We start from the raw sequence: 18684 nt of genomic DNA on the forward strand, positions 1-18684 counted from the left end.
GTAATACCCACAGACAGTACCCACCAGAACCAGCTTCATATAGGCCCATTTCAATTTTAAATAATGATTATATTGTTTATGTCTATTGTAGCTAAAAGGATGGCAAAGGTGTTGTCAGAATTGACAGATATGCATCAGTGTGGTTTTGTGGATGGGATAGCAAACATTTGACATTGTTAAATTAACCGTGATCCAGAGGGAAGCAGAATGTAAGAAAAATACCACTGTTGTTGGGACTTGATGCAGAGAAAGGATTCAAGAGAGTAAGCTAGGATTTTATGAGTAGGGCAATGGAAGCATTCTCATTCTGTGATACAATAATAACTTTAATTTGGAGAATATAAATTGGATTGGAGGCAAAAGTTTAAAATGAGTGGGTTCCTCTTTGATAAGTTGTGTTTGAGTAGAGGAACCATGCAGGAGTGTCCTTTTTTTCCTCTGTTATTTTTAATTATTTATTTAACATTTGTTAACCGGGAAAGTCTGACTTGGAACAAAGCCAATTTTCAGCAGAGGCCTGGGGAGAAATGCTCCAGATGCATGTCTTTGTAACGTGGGAGGAAACTGGAGCACCCAGAGAAAATCTACATGATTTCAGGAAGGCATGTAGACTTGAAACAGAAGGCACCCCAGCTGAGAATCAAACCAGAGAACCTCTTGCTGTGAGGTGAGAATGCTACTGCTGCACTACTTGACAAAGAAAATAAATGATTCAGAAATTCAATAATATAATAGGTATGGTAAACAAGAAATGTTGGCTTTATTTACAGGTGATATTATTTTGTACCTGATAAAACTAGAAAAGGACATCTCAGTGTTGTGGGACAACTTGAGACAGTTTCAGGTGTTTTTGGAATATCAAATTAATGAAAATAAAACAAAGGCTATAGCTGTAAACTATGTATCCACACATGAATTAGTCCAGCAATACACATGTTTATGAGGACATGATAAAATGAAGTCCTTAGGGGTATGGATTAAAAAGGATTATGTTATGGTGGCTAAGGATATGTAGGAAGAGACTAAACAAAGGATAATATAAGAACCGATTAACTGGAAGCTCTTGTTTATGGATATGGATGGAAAGTTACAAGCAATGAAAATGTTTTTGTCCCCTTAGTTTTATATATAGGTAAGGCATATTTTTATCAATCAGAAGAGAAGTTGTGGACAATAATTAATAAAGAGCTGAAAGAATTTATCATGGAGGGGAAAAGAACAAGGGTCAAATGGGATAAGTTAGCTGATCTTTCCAACAGAATAAGGTAGTTTATGATTACCAGATTTTAAGGCATATTTTAGAACTACACAGTTAGGGCTCATTTACATTATAGGTTCATAGGTTCATAGGTTCATAGGTTCATACTAGGCTATCTGCCCTAGGGCATTTATAAGCTTAGCCAGAGTGTGTTTGGCTTTCGCCACCCATTTTAAATTAATTTTGATATGCCCTTTTTCGAGGTTAGTATACTGTGCCTCTGTCTAACAGTGACTTAGAAGTGATACCCGGGGTAAACCTACGATCTCCCATCCACTCATCAAGATTCCTCTTGAAGAGAGTCAATGAGGGACTTTGCCTAACCTAGACTGGGATTTAATTATAGAGTGAAGGGAGCCTCTGGGTTATGAATCTGTCCCTCCAGCATGTCCTATTTATTTCAGTGCTGAGGTTCAAGTCTCTCGAGCGCGTGGCTCGATGGGATTTGGATTTTCTGAGGTGCAGCATGTCCATTAATTCCGGGTGGACATGGCTTTATACGCCAGGCAAAGATCGCCTCTGAGCAGGCAGTATGCCACTGAGTAGAGCTGGAGTTTCTTTAACCGGGCAGCATATGGCATCTGTTTGAGCCCTTTGATCCTCTTGGTGAGGTACTTTTGGGGTCTTTCCAGTTGCTGCAGGTGTCTGGTAAGGTACATCCCAAAAGGGGCATTGTACTCAATTATGGGCCTGATGAGGGATGAGTAAATAGGCACGATGACCTCCCCTGATCTAGATGTGAATCCATTCATGATTAGGTGGGCTATATAAAATGTTTTTCTAACCACTTTGGCCACATGGTTGTCACATGAGAGATTGCTATCAACTTGGGTCCCCAGGTCCCTAATTACTTGTTCTGTACTTAATGGATTACCACCTATGTGGTAATTTGTGGGCACTTTGTTTTTGCCAAAGGGGATGACTATACACTTTTTGGTGTTTAGCTTGAGGCCATGGCTCCGGCACCAGTTGTCTGTTTCTATGAGGCCCTTCTGGAGGATGCTTGTGTCAGCTGGAGAGTCGATTATGGTGTCCAGTTTGCAGTCATCTGCGAACTTGGTCAGCCACAGTCCTTCCGTGTTGGCCTGTACCTCCGAGAAATATATACCGAACAAGAGAGGTCCCAGGACTGAGCCTTGTGGGATGCCACTTGTAACTGGTTTGGAGTCTGACATGGCTCCAGCAATTTTAACCATGTGGGTTCTGTCCTTGAGCCAGTTTGCAACCTATCTAGTGACATAGGGGTTTATATTTAAGCTGGTGAGCTTATCTATAATGCCCGAGTGGGGTATTGTATTGAAGGTTTTGCGAGGTCCAGGTAGGCTGTGTGGACCACCTTCCCCTCATCATTGGCCTTGGTGACTGTTTCAAAGAAATCAACCAGGTTTAGAGGCAGGATCTGCACTTAACAAAGCCTAACTGGGTAGGATCCAGTGTCTGTAGGTCCCCAATATCTTTATTTATGAGGTCCATGATGATCCTTTCCATAGCTTTGCAGTCCAAGCTAGTCAGGCTTATGGGGCGATAGTTTCCAGGATCCGTTGAGGCACCACCTTTGTGGAGAGGGACCACTGTTGCTGTACGCCACTCTTTGGGTACATATCCTGTAGTAAGGCTGAGATTGAACAGTAGTTTTATGTTTGGGTTTAGCTCTTCTTGGAGTTCATGTAGGACGCAGCATGGGACACCGTCTGGTCCCATTGATGCTGTTTTTTTTGCTTTGGAGAGGGTGGCTCTTACTTGAGCATCTGAGATGTCATGGGGGCAGCACTCTGCTGGGATAGATATTTGCCCTTTTGGTGGGGAGGGGGGGGGAGAAGTTTGCGCTGAACCTGTCAGCTAGCATGTTGGCAATGTCTGTGGGTTCGGTGTATTTTTTGTCATTTTGGACTAATTCTGAGCATATCTGGGAATTCCCACCCAGGTTACTAACATAACTAAAGAAAGCCTTGTGATTATCCTTAGTGTCCTGTGCAATTTTTCTCTTGAAGCTGGCCTTAGACGATTTTATGAGTCCCCCTAGTTTTTTGCTAATACTTATCAGAGATGTCTTCCCTTTTTGAGATTTTGCTCTATCATGTAGTAGCTTCCTCCTTCTATTGTATAGTTTGTTTATGGCTGGGGTCCACCAGACAGGACGTCTGCCTTTGGAGGATTGGGTCTTGGTTTTATTTGGGATTGCGTGATCCACGCATTCCTGAAGGTGTTCATAGAATGCGTTTATAAAGGATTCTGCGGTCTGGGCCGTATTTTCCACAGGCCCGGGGGCTTTGAAGGATTACACCTCGGTTTTGAGGAGTGTGAAATTTGCTTTAGAGAAGTTTTTCACTGTGGTTTTCTGGCAGGGGGTGGGGTCGGGATGTGAATATCCAGTGAGATTAGTTTATGGTCTGATCTTACCAATGATGGATACACTTCTGGTCTGGAGCATAAAGTCCCCATGTTGGTGATGATCAGGTCCTGTATGTTTTCCCCTCTTGTGGGAGTGGTAACAAGTTGTTCCATAGCATTTGAGTTTATAAATTCTAGGAACCTTTGGGCTAGGGTGTTGGAGCTAGAGTAATGCTCCCAGTCTATGTTTGGGTAGTTGAAGTCATCCAATATAATGGTGTTTGGAGAGACCTTCATATTTTCCAGTGCTCTCAGGAAGGCCGAGTGGGGTTCCTGGGTTTGGTAGGGTGGTCTGTAGCAGGCTATAAACTGGAAGTCAGTTTTACCCACTGTTAGTTGCACATGGATAGTCTCTGATGCTTCGTGCTGTGCCACCAACCTGGAGGTGTGGGTATCTTTGACGAATATTGATACTCCCCTCCTTTTGTGGTTCGGTCCAAGTTTTGGGGACGAAAAGCATGGTATGAGGTATAACCTGGTAGTGCTGGGGTGCTCTCGGGAGCCTTGAACCAGGTTTCTGTTACTGCACAGATATCGATGTTCTCCATGCTAAGGAGAGTTTCAAGTGCGTGCATCTTGAGGTTTAGACTTCTGGCGTTGAGTAGCATTACTCTTAGTTTCTTATCCCTTGTGATACCTATGGAGGTGGGTTTGTCTTTTGAGCCTTGCCTAAAAAAGGCACTATGGGGTAGCAAGAGCCTTTGCCAATATCCAAAAGCCCAGGGGTGACAGGTGCAAGCCGTCCCTAGCGAAGCATCATGGCTTGTCGAGCATGTCATCCCAGGCTGACAGGCATTGGATCCCCTTTGAATGACACCAATACTTAAGTCAGTTGTTGAAATTGATCATCTTGTCTTCATATTGTGGCATCATTCTTGGTGAGAGTAAGATGCTACTCAAGGTCAGGGTCATACCGGCCTGGGCTACATGCTCAGAGAGCTCCTCTATGTCTCTTTTCATGTAGTCCAGGGAGGTATGTCTCAGGTCATTCACACCAGCATGGACAATGACTGAGTCATATTTGTACTTGCCTTGGAGTGACCTGAGTGCTTGTGTTATGTGGCGGATCCTAGCGCCCGACAGGCAGCTCACCATGACCTTCTCCTTGTTCAGCCTGGTGAGCGGGACATCAGTGTGCTTGATTTATAGAGTCACCTATTACAAGTGTATCAGGTGTGTTGTTTAGCCTTAAGGGCTGTGACTGTTCGGCACACTGGCTTTGTGAGCTATGTGTTGCACGTGTTTTGTTTTGGGTAGCGGTTGCTTGGATGTCTGCTTTGGAGGTCTCTGCTGCTTAGGCAAATTTTTATTTAGAGCCTCCGAGTATGTTTTTGTGTGTTTATATGTTTGGTTTGCTGTCGTGGTAGGTCTATGTGAGACTGGAATTGTAGTGAGTGTGGTTTCCTTCTCCTCCTGACTGGTTATGCCAGTACTAAGTTGAGAGAGCTTAGCCTCCAGTTTGGCTATATGGTTGCATCTCTCACATGTGTTTGAATTTGTTGGGAGGAGGAGAGGGTTGTCTGTGTACATGAGGCAGTTGTAACATTGCCACAAGATTCCCAGATTCACCAGCTGGACCGGAGAGGAGATTGACAACTGACCCTTGGACATGCTAGAATAGTATTGGGAATTCCTTTATAATTGAAAAAAGGGCCAATGGGGAACAAGGTACTCATGGGGAGTTTGTGAGGGTGTAGTGCTTTTAATTTTTTTAGTGCTGACTTATATAATTGCTTTAGTGAGCAAGTGCCAGGTAACTTAAATGCAATGTGTTACAGGTAACTTAAATGCAAAAATGACAAACAGTAACTTTCTTTCAAGTAAAACAAGGAAATAAGTACAGTAAGCAATGCAGATATCACTAGGGATCCACAGAAGTGCTGAAAAGCCGCATTTTAGGTGGAATTAGCTTTTCAGGGAAATAACAAGCAAACAAACAACAAGCATACAAACAAAGCTAGATTCAGCAGACCTGGATCTAGTCTATGCTACAGCAAACAAGGTGTACCAATTACAGTAAGAAGCAGTTCAAATATGCAGGCACTATAAGCCTTTAACCAGAAATTCCCAGCTCAGAAGGGCAGAGTCCAGCCTCTCCTCCCACAAGAGTGCAGACCACGAACTCTCTTAATATAAAATAACTGGCCTGAAGCCCAAGTGCTTAAACCAGAACTAATACACTTTTAGAATAACAGACACTGAGCCCTCAATCAGCAGTTCCCAACTTAGAAGGATGAAAGCTACCTGTCCTGCCACCACAGTGCAGGCCACAAACCTTCCTTATGTAAAACAACTGGTCTGAAGCCCAAGTGCTTAATCCAAAAGACTTAGAATGATAGCTACACTTTAATCAAGTTACTACCAAGCAGTAATAAATACAATTGAATACTTTAAAGAATGCCTGGATTAGTGCTCAAGTTATACAAACAAAGCTAGATTCAGCAGGCCTGGATCTAGTCTATGCTACAGCAAACAAGGTGTACCAATTTCAGTAAGAAGCAGTTCAAATATGCAGGCACTATAAGCCTTTAACCAGAAATTCCCAGCTCAGAAGGGCAGAGTCCAGCCTCTCCTCCCACAAGAGTGCAAACCACGAACCCTCTTAATGTAAAATAACTGGCCTGAAGCCCAAGTGCTTAAACCAGAATTAATACACTTTTAGAATAACAGACACTGAGCCCTCAATCAGCAGTTCCCAACTTATGTTCTGCCACTACACTGCAAACCACAAACCTTCCTAATGTAAAACAACTGGTCTGAAGCCCAAGTGCTTAAACTAAAAGGCTTAGAATGAGTTACACCAAGCAGTAATAAATACAATTGAGTATTTTTAAGATGACGCAAAAGCAAAATAAAATAAGAAGAAACACAAATACAGTAAAAGCAGATACATTTTTTTTTTAGTGGAAAGAGAGAAAGGAAAGAGAGTTAGTGGAAAGAGAGAAAGGAAAGAGAGAAAGGAGTAGCAGAAACTAAACTGATTGGCCTTCTCAAACGTTCTCCCTGTACTGGGTAGAATGAGGTAATGACACTAGACTGGGAGGAGGGTCCCAGCTCAAATTTACACTAGGGGTGGGCAACTGCAAAGCCACCAACTATAAAAACACTATACCAACAGGGAGGGAGGGTAGGAAACAAACTGCAGAAATGTATCTCACAGCTGAAAAGCAGCAGTGAGCCTTTAAATGAAAGTTTTAAACAGCTAAAGGAGCCTCTAGAAAAAAAGAGTTTAACTGCAACAAGTTATCAGAAATAAACAACCCAACAGATGCTTAATAAAAGTGGACATTACCCAAGCAGAAAGCTATAATTTAGACTAGAAAGGGAGGTTGATCAAACGGGGGAAAATTCAAGAAATAAGGAGAGCGTAGGAATTTGCATGCAGATGTTTGAGGAGAATAACAGCAGTGATACAGAATTATAATATTGAAGTAGTTGAGAAACATTGAAAACATGAGCCACAGAGCATTATAGAAAATGACAAAGTTTATATCACATGGGATCACCCATTACCAACAGTTCCAAAATAGATGTGAGAAACCAGATATAGTAGTCCAGGAAAAGAAGACAACAGTAGCATTGATTATTGAAATTGCTACAATCAGTAATTACAATGTCTTATATACAAAGAAACACAGAGTCATAAAATACCAAGATTGGCAGGCAGAAATGTAAGCAATGTAGAAGGATACTCAGACAGTTCCAGTAGTAGTAGGAGCAATGCGTGTCATTGTGATGTCCCCCATTCTAGGCCAGTAATCAAGGAGCCTGACTCCTCACCACTGACACTGGAGTGGGATGCTCACTTGGAACAAAAATGGATACACCCAATATTTCCAGATGCAGCTTTCTGCATCAAGCACAATTTCCCTTAAGAGCACGCAGGGAACACACTCAGTCTGGGGTCTGGATTTCTCTATCTGTCTCCCTCCAGGTCCCCAGTAAGACTCCTGACTGGCACAGCTATAGCGTTAAGACCTCAGCTGCGTATCCAGGCCAAGTTCTCCAGCACCCTCTGCGAAACCAGTGCTTCTTGTTCCTGTTATGAATAGCTGACACACACACATTTTGAGATTTGATTTTCATACAGATAAACACACACACACCTGGGAAAGGTTGGCACAGATTTATTAGCTATGCTCCCTTCTGCCCAGACTATAAGGTAGTTACACTACCACCAGACACTCCCAAGGCCAGCTACTCTAACGCTCTTGCTAGGGTACCCAGTTATACTGAGTGAAATTAATATTAATATTAGTACAAGTGGTAGTTTGACCCAGAACAAGGCTTTCAGGAGTGGCCAGAGCTGTCACCAAATATATACAAGTACTCTTAAAGATTAAAATATTCTTTAAAAGACCAGCCATAAAAGACCAGCCACAATGAAAAGTTTAAATATATTTAATAATACATAAGAAAATAATGTGAAAATACTAAATATCTTTTTACAGCAAACACCAGAGTTTCAGTTACAGGAAATATTAAAATAACACAGACAAACAAAGTCACACACACACATAAGAAAAACAGTACTTTACTAATATCACTATATTTTCCTGACTGATATAAAGAATTACTATTCCACGGTTCACTTACAAGAGCAAGGTAAGGTGAAGTAGGTGAGGGGTCTTTCTCTGTCAGGTTCCAATAACAGACTGCAATGAGACTTCACTCTCATCTAGTATTATACATAATTGTTTTCCTAGATTACAAAATTATATCATATACAACTGGTCATCTGACTTCTGGTTCCCATGCTGCTCCCATTGGCTAGAGGCTGGCAGGATTTAGCACATATGTGTCAATAATAGACACACACACACACACACACACACACACACACACACACACACACACACACACACACACATACAGATCCTTGATAAGATCTGCTGCAGCTCCTGGAAGTCATAAAACAATTTCAAACCTCCACCCTTCCAGAATAGCAATTAGGCTGCACTGAGAACTGTAAGCTACAATCTTTATGGCATAAGCAGGTAATTATTTTCAGTTAGGTGGATTGATATTAACCTCTTCTCTTTCAGTATCCTCTATGAAAACATATACATTTTAACAGGTACAATAATGCATGTATATTTCTTTTTCTGTCCAGCAGGGCATGCTGTTGGTGCATTTCTAACACAAGCAGCTTTACAAATATATATTTTAACACAAGCATCTGTACAAATCAGTTTAATATACAAATGACATAATTCTTTACAAAATTCCAGCTAGCTGTGCTGGCATACGTTACAAATCCACTGCCCTACTTCTCCTGCCATAGCTGGCAATACCTCACATTGTCACACTCATAAAGAAGAATATACAGCTGTTTTTAGATTTTTTACCGATACATGTAACTCTATATGAACTGCAGAAGTCTGTTCTGAGCACATTGTGGTTGCTCTGAAGAGCACTTTCAGCTAACATCAAAGATTGAAACAATATTGATTTCATACTTTGACTTAGGAATAGGCTCCATACCCGTCATGGTATTAGACACCCAAAAGTCTTGGAGAAATTAAAACGAGAGAAATATTGTATTCATAGAGCAGCAAAAAGTATTCAAAGAACTAAGTCAACACAAGACTGAAGAAAGCAGATCTTGCCAGTAGGGATGACTGCAATTAGGGACACAGAGAATAGGTAAGAGCGAGATAGAATTTACTGCAGAATACTGGCAAAGGAACCAAAGTATTTGGAGCAAGACAGGGAAAGTTAATAGAATGGTAAAAGACCAAGAAGACATTTGGACTGTAGGCTAGAGACTGCCTTATAGGTTCATAGGTGTTTACTAGGCTAACGACCACAAGGGCCTTTTTAACGTAGCTATGCATCCCAAATCTCTGAAAAGTTCTGATACCCTTGATAAGTGTAAGCATGGGCCTGGGAGATGAACCATTTACAGGCATTAATATCAGAGTATAGCCAATGAGATAGAGATAAGGGAATCCTAATTGAAAGAACTGCTTTAATAGAGTTTTTATTTGACTCTATAACAGAAGGGGATAATTAGTAGAGCATATAAAATATGGCATAATAATTGTATGAATCAATCAGAAGAGGTTAGAAAAGATTAGCAAGAGAGATTGGATAAGCAATTCATAACGAAACAATAAGAGGACATATGGTTGACTCCCAAGTATGCAACAAAGTCTACAAGATTCATCTTTTTAGTGTTTGCATAGGTATTTTTTATACCCCAAGCAGACTCCAAAGAATGTTTCCTCAGGAAGATGGTAAATGTTGGAGGTGTGATGGAGAATAAAAAGGTAATTGGAAACATATATTTGGGGGGTATAATGTGCTGGTAGACTTCAAAAATCCCTACAGAGTACTCTTTTGTAAATATTGAGAGAGCAAATGGATGTTACTAAGGAAATATTTTTTTTTTGAGGTGGAATACAGAATGTAAATTGTCTTGACATAGTAAGGCCTTGTTAAGTTTAATTCTGTTGGTTGCCAAAACAGTAATTACTAGAAAATGAAAATCAAAGCCTAATCCAATTGTATTTGAAGTACTGAATATTGTTACAAAGGTTAAAGAACTGGAAGTGGGATCTTTAGAAAAGGCTAGGAGCAAATTACATAGAAAAAAAGGGAAAATGTGGGAAGAATACATGCAGAATAATATTTTTAGGAGGAATGAGATTTAAGGAAAGGCAGCAACTATTTAGTTTATGTAATGTTGGATTGATGATAGTTATACATAAATGTGATGTATAATGTTTGGAACTAGGAACATGTTAATATGGTTTGTTTTCTTTTATATAAATGTATGTTCTCCTATGTAAGTGATCATTCATTAAAGGTGTTACTAAAAAAAAAGAAGGCAATATACTTGCTTGCAATTACCTGTGGTAGAAATCTCTGAACTGCAAGCCTTGATGTTTAGGAAACAATATACAGTGATCAGAATAATATATAAAAATAAGAAGCAGTGGGAACTAATGTCGGGCGGCATGATGCCAGGACACTTTTATGGGCTAGGCTTGTAAAGGCTCTAGGGCCATTAGCCTAGTACATACCTATGAACTGATGAATATGCTACATTTCTTCATACCTAAATTAATTTAAAATCATTGTCAGTCTTTTCTAAGCCAATCCATATAGCTTCTAGCTTTCTTTACCAAGTGTGACAGTAAGTATTATTTTCTTATATATGTTAAATATAGGCAGATACTTGTGGCATTATCGATATATCTGTATCTATCTACATATATGTGTGCATGTGTATTTATGTATGTGTGTGTGTGTGTCATATATATATATATATATATATATATATATATATATATATATATATATATATATATATGGATCTAGGACTTTTGATTGGAAGATCAAAAGTCTGAATCCATTATCACCGAACACACTTTAGCGAAAGTGCTTTTCACCAAAAAAGCTCTTTCACTAAAGTGTGTTAAAACAAAGAAAGAAAAAAAACTTGTGAACCCCACACCCCCCTGCTTTATTATTCTCACTCCGAGATCGAACTACAGTGGGGAAAAGGGAAAAATTCCTTTAACTGCACCGTAGTACAATCTCCACAGCAGTCAACCCCCCACAACTCCCTCTACCTCCAGGCATACTTCCGCGAAAGTGCTTCCAAAAGCACTTTCACGTAAGTATTCCCGGCCGTTTCAGATTCGGTGAAACGGCCATTCGCGCATTAGTCCTAGACCCATATATATTTATATATATATATATATATATATATATATATATATATATGTACACACACACACAAATGGAGATGCTCTGCAGACAGAAAATTGAAAGCTGTTCAATTTTCTGTGTTGCTGAGCATTCCATGTTCGAAAGTTCATATCAGTGAATGCTACTGTGCATTCACTGATAAGAACTTGAAGTACTGTACAGAGATCGCAGTACAGTGTAGTTTGGGCCATTTCATCCCTTTCCTCACTGTAATGCGAAGTCGGAGTTGGAATATATAGTTAGCAGGGGGTGCTTGCCCCCTTGCAAAAAACGTGATATGAGGTGTAGGAGTTTCACTTACCTGAGCTCCTATGCAGACATCATGTGCTCTGTTCGTCGAAAATGTTGAATCTGCTGAATTCGTTCAGCAGATTTGACATTGTGTCCTGACGTATATTTTTCCTTTCTCTCTTTCCTTCGATGTTACCTATGGGAATTTGAATTTAACAGCATCGGTTTGATAGTAAACTATTATTTATATATATATATATATATATATATATATATATATATATATCCCTACCAGTTGATTAAGTTTTCAGAAACTCAAAATTCATATAGTCAGAACCATATGATCGCGTTTTTGAAAACTCAAAGCTTTTGAATGTAGATTGCCGTACCACAACGATCAGGAAATTTACCATTTTCTTCATTGTAGTGTGATCTCAGAATTAGTATATATAATTTGCAGGAAGTATGGAGGGGTGCAGAGGCACTTGTTCCCTGAATAAACCTAAAAAAAGCAGATGTTTGTGTTTTTTTTTTTTTTTTGATGTTCAAGTTCTCAGAAACTCGATCATATGGTCCAGTCTGTATGAATTTCGAGTTTCTGAAAACTCGATCATCTGACATAGATCTCTCTCTTTCTTTCTCTCTCTCTCGATATATATTTATATATTTTTATATATATATATATATATATATATATATGTATGTATATGTGTGCATGTGTGTGTGTGCATATATATCATTACTGACATAGTACAACCACGACACACAACACACCACACCACACCACCACACCCACATAACCACGGTCACCCATAACACATAAAACAAACACACCCGATAACAATAACCACGAAACCCTGTACACCACACACCACAACACACCAACACACAAATATAAACAATAAACAAAACACAAAACCACACACACAACCACACAACACACACACACAACACAAGCACACCAAAACCCCACCACTAAACCTTACACAACTAAACCCCACCTTGCTTCTCTACCCGCCACTAACCTACCCGGCTCCTAACCCTAACTCACTTAACCCGCCTATCTCCTAACCCTAACTCACTTAACCCACCCCTGGCTCCCTACCTAACTCACTTAACCCCCTATAGCTCCCCTAACCCTAACTCACTTAACCCACCCCTATCCCCACAGACCGTCAATCTCCACACTTACCTGCCTGCACCTAGCGTCCGTCACTACCGCATACTCACACAGCCTTTCCCATGGCATCCTCGGCGTTGGTGTTGTCATCCGTCGTGTCGGTCTTCTGCATTGTCGATGTTCTGCCACTCGCGATTACGTCGGTCTTCTTCGTTTCGATCTTCTGGAGCTCGAATTCCGCTGTCGGTCTTCTGCGCTGTCGACGAAGTCAGGTAGAACCATATATATATATATATATATATATATATATATATATATATATATATATATGTATATATATATATATATATATATATATATATATATGTATACATATATATGTATATATATATATATATATATATATATATATATATATATATATATATATATATAGATATAGATATATGGGGCCCCCTTCATATGATCGAATTTCAAAAGTTCGACTTTCATATGGCTGAGTCCATATGATCGAACTTTTAAAAGTTCAAATGTTGTTAACAGAACTCTCCATACAGCATGGAATGGGAAGATTTCCCTTTTCTGGCTTGTGGCGTGATCTCAGAGTTGGTATATTTAAATAGCAGAGGGTGTGGGGGGTGCAGGGGGCTTGCCCCACTGCTAAAAGCATTCATTTATTTTTTTTGTTTTGTTTTACTTTTTTATAAGATGTTTGAACTTTTAAATGTTTGATCATATGGTCTCAGCCATATGAAAGTCAAACATTTGAAAGTTCGATCATCTGAAGTAGACCCATATATATATATATATATATATATATATATATATATATATATATATATATATATATATATATATATCTATATAAAACAGTCCACAAAGAAGCAAATATTCCAGACAGCAGAATGAGTTCCAAAGCCAAAAACAAGACAGATCTACAGTAGAAAACAATGCAAGGAACTGAAACTGTCAACCGTAAAAACTTTAATAAATAGCACAATAGAAAAAGCAAAGCTTTCGAATAAACAAAAACTCTTCCTCAGTTCTAGAACACTCAATATTTCCATTTGGCTAAGCAAAATCTTTCTAGGAACTGGCTGACTGTATTGCTTTTTTGCTATGATAAATAATAGGTGATTTTTTAGAAGGACCTATCAAGGCACACTCCACAGGAGATGCAAGTACTTTTGCAACACTTTAAAATAATGCTTTTCCCAAGATATCAAGGCAACAGCAAACTGTGGAATGATGTGCATGCTTTTTAAAATGTTACAAGGTGGATACCTAATCCAGATGAAGTATAAGCATCAAGTTAGATGGTAAGGACTGATACATCTTTTGTTCAAGGGATCACATATTTGCCTTTTGCTTTCCTATCATTTTTGAGCACTTTGTATCTGTTATTATATTATGGATTGCTCCTCAAGTTATTCTCACAGTTAGTGTAGGAGATTTAGGCAATAACCAATGAGTGAGTGTGGGTAAAGCCTCATATACCCACACCCCATGAGTCAGATATTGGTATTATACAATTACATTATTTAAGAAAGAAACTGCTTACCTATCTTGAATAATGTCTTTGCATAATGGCGCCATAGTGTTCCTTCCTGTTCTTAAGAGTTTGTTGATGTACTGTGCATGCATATGGGACTTACATTTCCATGCTTGCACAGTACATCAGTGCTGTTAATTAAAGGCAACAGAGAACAAAGAATCTTTTTAAAACAACTATTAAAGCTGGGCAGTTCAAAGGTACAAGAGTCTGCTGCGAGCACAGGAATACAAGGAAAATCAGGTATGTTCCTTTAGTTTTGCAGAACTTACCTGAGTTTTCTTGTTTTTGATCTGACATGCGTACACACCTCTCAACATTTTAGCTCAAAAATTGTGGAAAAAAGCCTTAAATCACAGGGAGGACAAAGGCCCCCGAATAGTGACAGACTGTAAATGTTGTGCTTACAAACACAGAAAGCTGCAAGAATAAGAGGATTTGTGTTAGTTTCCATTATCTGAAGCATATGAAGTGTGAGAGTCAAATGCATGCCATTATTTAGTGATTCCTCAGTGATTTTTGTCAGAAAACCACAAATTTTATGAGGAACAAATCAAAAATATGAGGCAAAAATCTGGACATTCTGTGAAAATCTGGACAGTTGAGAGGTATGCCTCTGTAGCATATATGAATAGAAAAAAGTCTGACCACTCAGTGGTACTTTAGCAGCTGGACTTTCTTCTATTGGTATATGCTCAATCAGTGGCGGCGGGTGACTTCAAATTAAAGGAGGGCTTCAGGAGACAGCTGAATGGGTGGGGCCAATGGGGAGGAGTGTGGCCAACCAGAAATGGGGTGGAGCTATGCTCAAAACCACAACAACTGGAACTTTAATTAAATAAGCTGCCCTGGGTGCCAAACAGTCATTACGAGAGTCCAATCAAGACAAAATGAAGTGTAGAAGAAAAAAATATTTCAAAGCATTGGCTACATGACAACTTACTTAATATCCAGATGGAAACACAGGCTGTGAGGCATGAAAAAATAAATTACTTTTTAAATACATTACTGGAATGCTAGTCAAAATCAAATAAAAAAAGCAGCACTCAACTTAAACCACTTCTCCTTGCACTGCAGTTCTAATTATACTTTATATTCAGCTTTATAAAATTACCAAGTAACATGCTGAAAGTAGCAATCTCTGTGATACCCCCACTTGTAAAAATGTTTCTTATCCAAAAAAGACCTGCTGCCTGACACAACTATCTACTTGTTTCATGGGGAAGACATGATCAAAGTAAAAAATGAACAGCAAACAAGAAACAAGCTCAAGATAAATTGCTTAAAGGATTCCTGCACAAGTTATGGACCACACATGATAGATTGGCATTCTGTTTAGTTTACGGGTAAAGCCTGCAAAGATGACTGCAAGTCTCCAACAAAAGATGACTGCAAGTCTCCAACAAATGTAATGAGCTTCTGAAAATACTGTAATCCTGTCCTTTATTACAAATACTGTCATATGCATTTCAATACCTAAGGCTCATACATTATCTAGTTATGTAAATATTCTCTGCATGGCAACAACAAAAAGGCTTTCAATGCTGGTAATTCTTTAACAGTATGCTTATTAAAGCTTACTTGCATCTTACAATCTCCGACAAGCTTACCTGATGGTTATTAAATCATTGCTACTTAAACAGAGCAACAGGGCACTGTGACAGCATGCATTTCCTGAATAAAAAGAAGCATAAATCAACAGTATAAAAATATGACAGAAAACCAGAACATTCTGCAAAATCAAGGACAGATGCAAAGCCACGGTCGTACTTGTGGTCTACCTTGGATGGGGGAATACTCTGCACACTTACACTGCATAACTGCTCCTTGCCTTCCTTGGACACATCCAGAGCCACTACAATGGGGAGTGGGGTGCAACAAGTATGTCACAATTTTGAAATGTCTCTGGCTGATGGTGATGGCTCTGACACTCATACCTCTCAACTTCAGAGCAAGAAATCTGGACAAAGCCGTACATAGAACTAGAAGTGGGACACAGGCCCAAAAATAAGGACAATTTTTAAATATTGCTCTTATAACTTAGATAATACAACAGTAGTAGGTCTTGCATTAGTATGAATTTTCTGAAAGGTATGAAATCTGAAACTCAAATGTCTGCCATTATTTTCTAACTTCATTCTTTAATGACTTGCCACTAATTTGCCAGAAAACCACAATTTTATGAAAAACAGACCAAAAATGTGATGCAAAAATATAAAGTTGCCATACAATACAGCTGGAAACCTGTTAAAGAAGGGACACCTTTTTAATTTTAACACTGTTAACTTGAGCAGCTAACAAAATAAGAGCATCTAAATGCATTTCTGAAATAAAAGTAATCTATAACTCTGATCATTACAGTTATATATAATTGTAAACCCTCCACGTTTTCTTCCAAAATTGCCATTTTGAGGAGGGATTATTAGGGGAGAGCAACATTTTGAGCCAAAATTGGGGACAGTTGAGAGGTTTGGATATTTCTAATTCTACAAAGCGATTTGCGCGTACCTCTCAACCTCTTAATGCAGGAAATCTGGACAAGGCCAAATATATTGGGGGAACATACAAACACTACTAAAATTGCTCTTGTATAAACTTAAAGACAGTTGATAGAATAACAGGTCTTGCTTTAGCATGCATTTTCTGAAGGTTATGATGTCTGAAACTCAATGCCTGTCATTTAATGACTTAATTCCTAAATGATTTGCTAGAAAACCACAACTTTTATGAGGAACAAACCAAAAATAAGAAGCAAATATCTATTCATTCTGCAAAAATATGGGCAACTGAGAGGTATAGTTCAACTGGGGCTGTCTGAGTTTGCTACCCTTCTCCCCCTCACAAAATCATGGTCGAATGGAGCCTCCCCCCCTGCAGCCATTCCAATGTCCCATTCCTTGGTTATTTTGCCCCATTTACCATAAACTCTGTAATGTGCATACTGCGTTACTTCTGCAATGATTTAGATTTCATTTGAAAGTTTTATTTTGCATTTTACAGCACAAACCCTAATAGATATCTGTTAAACAAAGCAATGCAGTCTCATTATGAAAATAGACTTAGCATTAAAACTTCTCTGCCCTTGAAACTCACATGTATTGAAACAGCATTGAAACCCACATTCAAAGAAAATAGATTTTGCCAGTGGCAGATAAAGATTAACTTTGGGCTGTTTTCAAAATCATAGGCCCCTTGAACATGAAACATACACATGCTCTTTGATACGCCTTCCTGATTGTATTACATTATATTCCTTGTACAATACAGTACAGTTGTTAGAGGGCATTTTAAATTTATTGTTTTGAACATTTTTTCCAGTAAACAATGAAACAAAATGCATGCACTAGTGACAAAACTGCCCAATTCAGAACATTTCCATCATAAAAAGTCCACTCAACCTTCTACAGTCCACCAGTATCAGTAAATATGCACAATCTCTGAAGTAGTAAAATCCACATTAAAGAAATCTGTAACTAATAAAGAGGTTGCTGCTAGCAAACATTATATGTCATTGTTTCATCTACAAATAAAGTGCCTGTTGCCCTTGAAGAATAAATTGCCTATGTTGCATGCATTAAAAAAAATGATAAGCTAGTAATACCGCAGTAGGGAATGGATGGCAAACTGATAACAGGTTCATAGTTAGTAGGTATCTTTGCCAAAAAGGACTGCAGCATCCACCCCCTTTACAACACAGTACAGTATCAGCAATGCATCTACCTACTGTGGGAGTAGAACCCACAGCCTTCTGCATCAAAAGCAAGTACACTACCTTTTGTGCTATTAACAGTGCAAGCAGACTTAGCATAAGCATCACTTAACTTTTGTTCCCCTGCAGCTCTCAGCTCCTTGTAAAATCTACATGACACTCAGCTGTATCTCTAAACTTTGCAGCACAAGAAATCTGGAAAAAGACAAAATTTATTGGGGGGGGCAAAAGCCCAAAAACCAGGGACACATTTTAAGCATTGCTTGTATAATGTTGGAAAGTTGCTAGAATAAAATGCTGTGTTACCACCATACATTTCACTGCCACGTCTTGAACCCAGGGGACCCTGTGCAAAACAGTCAGAGAAACATACCACTATGCCAAATCAGCTGTTTTGTGAAACAGAGGAAGACTGAAACTTAAATGGCTACCATTTAGTGAATTTAGTTCTCACCATAGCTGTCAACCTCTTAGCAAAAACACCTGAAAAAAAACAATAATGTGGGAATACAGCTGCCAAACATATTCAGTGAATTCAGTTCTCACCATAGCTCTCAACCTCTTAGCAAAAAACATGTGGACAAAGCCAGTAATGGGGGGAATACAGCCCCCAAACATTCAGTGAATTCAGTTCTCACCATAGCTCTCAACCTTAGCACAAAATACCTGGACGAGGCCAATAATGGGGGAATACAGTCCCAAAA

The sequence above is a fragment of the Protopterus annectens genome, chromosome 1.part0 (genome assembly GCF_019279795.1).
Source record: "Protopterus annectens isolate FY-2018-M chromosome 1.part0, PAN1.0, whole genome shotgun sequence".
Lineage (NCBI taxonomy): Eukaryota > Metazoa > Chordata > Ceratodontiformes > Protopteridae > Protopterus > Protopterus annectens.